This window comes from Octopus bimaculoides, chromosome 14 (genome assembly GCF_001194135.2).
Source record: "Octopus bimaculoides isolate UCB-OBI-ISO-001 chromosome 14, ASM119413v2, whole genome shotgun sequence".
NCBI classification, from domain to species: domain Eukaryota; kingdom Metazoa; phylum Mollusca; class Cephalopoda; order Octopoda; family Octopodidae; genus Octopus; species Octopus bimaculoides.
In genome coordinates this window covers 24,443,339-24,448,237 of record NC_068994.1, presented here as the reverse complement: position 1 = coordinate 24,448,237, position 4,899 = coordinate 24,443,339, and positions in this window count along the sequence as shown.

The window sequence follows — 4,899 nt, the reverse complement described above, 5'->3', positions numbered from 1 at the left end:
TATACATACATACATACATATACATACACATATATATACATACATATACATACACACATATATATATATATATACATACACACACACACACACACACACACACACACACATATATATATATATACATATACATACACATAGTGTACAGAATACATTCTTTTTCAGTTTGTATTGCCTCCTAGGACTTAAATCTTCCCCAGGGAGTCAAGTGCCTCAAGTTTAAGAACCACTGTTTTAACAAATAACACTTAAGTCTTGTTTCGACATGCCAGAAGCCACATTCTTTTATTGTCTCTTATATAAATATATTTACTTGTTAGCTTCTCATTCGTAATCTCTCTAATCTTACTGCTTGACATTTTTTTACTTCCCTCTCTCTTTTTCATATTTTATGGCATACTAAGAAGATGTAAATAAGCACCTGTGACCTATCATAACGTCTCCAAGACTGAAAGAGATTTGTGGATGTCAGTACAACATAGTAACATGTCAAGTATCATAACCCCAGGAATCTTATCCAAAAATGTGCAACAGAATATACTTCAAATACTGCCAGAGGCAAAAGATAGAATTATATCTGGTGACCAATAGTAGTATTGTAGTAAATATTAGTGAGTGGCACCTACGAACGTGGCGAAGGACCCCTGTCTAGAATTAATCCAAAGTGCAAACAATCAATCCAGTAAGACGACTTTTCTAGCGCCGGAATCACGACGAAACACTACATGCCTCTTTTATTGTAGGTCAAAGACGCTTCCCAGTTCAACATCACGACTAGGCACTTGGATGTCTAGTAATATTCAAACTATTGCGTGAATTTTGACAAGATCTCTAATTTGAGCTTCCGACTGTACATCACTTCGTATAGTGATACACTTTCACAACAGATACAGATGTAATGCTTCGAAGTAGAGGTCCTCCATCGAATCTGATAGTTACCTGGTCCTATTTGTAATGGTCCGAGAAGCTATCTACTCAAATGACGCATAATTTCTTACCCTCTTGCCTCTTAGTCGAGGATTTATGTTCCAGTGAGCACAGGATTCCGAGAGATCTACACATCTATTTGGCTACAGAAATGGAAATATCGGTAAGCTGTAAAACTCAAGTTCTGTCTGCATTTTACGAAACAACTACAACTTCACAATAGTGACATCCACTCAGCAATTTTTCTTTCTCTGTGCTCACATCTGTGTACTTCAGTCCAAAGCGGATCTAACCCGTTTGACAGTCAACGAAAGCTCTTCTTTCGACCAGCATTGCCCTTAAGAGTGGGTAGGATAAATGCATGTAGCCTGGAGTCAACTTGGACGCAGGGTCGCCTGTTAAATGACCTCAAGTGCTAGGTGTGGATGTGATAACCCTCAGCAAGATCAGGATTTCCGATACACGCGACTCCGCACCAAATTTTGGCGATTTTAAAATCTTTTAATCTCTCATTTGATTCGGAATGAAGAGTGAAGTGATGGTGTTGTTCTGGAAAGGCCTGGGCCTTCTGATACAGTTGATCTTTCTGGGCCTGGACGATAAGTTGGTGTCTTGGACGTGAACGGCCGGGAAGATGGTGTCTTTAGACTCTTTGTTGTACATACCCAACTGGGCAGCATTTTTATTGAGGCGTTTGGAGGTTTTCCTAATGATATCTTACTCTTTGGTGTTAGCGGGCGATTGGAACGCCATCTTGTATGCACGTCTGGATTGTGTGGGGCTAGTTGGCAAAATACGAGAGGCGGTGAAGGGCTACACGATGGAGAAATTGTCGAGGCTGGATGATATGCCTTGCGCGTTTTATCATTTGCCAGACTTGTTCGGAAGCCTTTTGGCAGATGTCTACTGCAACAGAGAGCAGAACGGGTGAATTCTGTTTCGCGAAAAGCGGTATAGTGGTGCTGATGAGAAAGGACCCGAACAAGCGTAACGATTTTAACAATTTTAGGCTCAAAAGTTTACTAAATGCTGAGTTATTGATTTTAACCGAGATGTTAGCCAAGAGGTTAGTGCTTGTCGTCTATACTCTGGTAGGTGAGACACAGAGATGCGCCATACTAAACAGATCCATCCACGACAACTTCCACCTCACGTGGCACATCATAAAAAGGTTAAGTAAAGAACCTGGCATGGGTGGGGCTCTCATAAATTTAGATCAATAAAAAGCATTTGATAAGATCGACTTTTAATATTTGGTGGCTGTCTTCAAAGCGGTCGATTTCGGGCCTACTTGGAAGGGAAAGAGTGGAGAAGAAGGTACTGTGACCCAGTAAATTTGTTGAAAGGGGAGTGAATGCAGCGAGAATGACTCGAGTAAAGGACCTAAATTAAGCATGCGCCAGTAGACTGGAATTTACAGAGAGAGAGAGAGAGAGAGAGAGAGAGAGAGAGAGAGAGAGAGAGAGAGAGAGAGAGAGAGAGAGAGGACATTTGATGAGCGGATAGACTCAGGGTCAGTGGGGTTTCTTAGTTGCCTCTGGGGAATTTCATTGCTTACAATTTTATTGTTTGCGCGTGTTTTATGTGAACCGCCACTGTCCTTTGTTTTGTACCGTCCTTTTGTTTTGTCTGTGGCTCTTGTGGCTAATAAGGAAGTTATTATTATTCGACTTAAATCAGGCTTAGTCTTATTCCTGGTAAAATTTATGTAGGTAACGGGTAACTACCTGTAACTATAGATATCCACACGCTTTCAATAAACCTTCAAGTGCTCAAATCTTCAATGTTTCTAAGAGACATTAATCTTCACTTTTTCGAAGAGACAAACTTTCTCTAGAAGATCTGCAGGACATTCCACTCCAATCTCCTTCAACCATTTCTCTACTCCATAACTCACAGTTCCTAATGTACCGATTATGACAGGCACAACCTTTACAGTTTTCACATCAAATTCTCACAATTTTAAATTTTAAGGGATTGTATTTTAAGATTTTTCATTTTTCTTTACAATCCTTGAATCAAATGGACATGATGAATCAATTAATAAGATACTTCACTTTTCCTTGTCTATTATTGTTATGTTTAGTTTATCATTTTCTAGCTTCTTGTTGTTTGAAGAGGAAAATCAAAATTTTGTATTTATTTGACTCAAGCACTCTTCAACCTCACCCATTTCTGACAAAGTTTCCAGTGCAAAACTTTCACAGCTTAGCAATGCCTCCACTTTGTTATATTCTCCCTGAGCCAACTTGAAAACACTCTGCATCAGATTCTACACGCTTTACATTTTGATAACACCTTCCCATACACATATTTTCTCATTTTGTTTGTTTTAATGCTTGATCTTGAGCTGCTGTAATAAGGCTCTCTGTTTCTTTTTTCAGTTGTTCTTTTTCCAACCAAGCCCATTTTATTGTCCCACTTACATCCTTAGTCACTTTCCAATTCTGACTATGCAAAGGTTTCTCTTCAGTCTACTTAACATGTTTTCTTTAAATTTTATTCTTGTTCTTTTTACCTATTCTACACTTGATCACATGTTTTTTATTTACTGACTTAGTGATTGGGTGTGGATGGTGTTCATATTAGTTAATTCGGGTGTAGGATATTATAGTGACAGCATATGTTCCATTGCAAACATTGGCCTACTCGATCATGCCTGGTTTTCTATTCTGTAGGGGCAAGGACTGAGCAACCGACAACATTGTGGCTAATCCTCTCAAGTTTGTCATTACAGAGTCTATATTTTGTGCCTGCCTCATTGTGCAGGAAACTGATATTGTGCAGCTGGGATAAATCCTTCTGTTTCAGCTTTCAAACCAGTGCTCTGAAGTCACTGATGGATTCTTCTCATAACTACTTCAGTTTCCCCAGCTCGTTTGGGGTATAGCCCATGCATAATAATAATAATAATAATAATAATAATAATAATAATAATAATAATAATAATAATAATAATACCGAAAATTGCACTACTGGGTACTGCACACATTCTACGCAAAACACTTTCAATACAGTAAACATAAGAGCACCACAGCAAACCACAGCACATACCCAAGGCGCACAGAGCTGCGCTCGGTAGTGAAGTGAAAGCACGTTATAAAAATAAAACTACTGAATAATAATAATAATATGAGGTTACAAATGTTACGGGAAAACAGTCAGCCACCTTTTATATATGGATGACCTAAAATTATACGCAAAAAATGACAAAGAGCTGGAAACACTACTACAGACAGTACATGGCTTTACCAAGGAAATAGATATGAAATTCGGATTAGAAAAATGTGCCAAAGCAACCCTGAAAAGAGGAAAATTAGTTAAAAGTAGCAACATCACACTAGATAAAGCCAATGAAATAAGAGAACTAGACGAAAGCCAACCATACAAATATTTAGGAGTCAATGAACTAGATAGGATACAACACACACAAATGAAAGAAAAAATAAATAGTACTATAGACGAGTTAGATCAATACTAAAAACAGAGCTCAATGCTAAAAACAAGATAATGGGTGTTAACACTTTAGCTGTCCCCGTTATAAGCTACAGCTACAATATCCTTAACTGGACACTAAACGAACTATCTAAAATATACAGAAAAACATGAAAAATAGCGACAGGATATAGGATGCACCACCCAAAATCTGACATAGAAAGGCTATATATACAACGCACAGAAGGTAAAATAACCACCATAGGACTGCAAAAATACCTACTCCAGAAGCAAGGAAAACTAATACAAATAGCCACAAAACACGAGCAAAACAAAAAAACTGTTTTCAGTATTTAAGGAAGCTGACAAATACAAAGAAGAAATCATACTACCTAACAAATACGAAGAAGAAGAAGAAGAAACAACAAAAGCTATAAAACAAATGAAATCCAAACTAAAACTAGAACAGCAACGGACCTTGATAAAACGATGGCAAGAAAAGCCCCTACATGGTAAATACTGGGCTAAACTGAATGC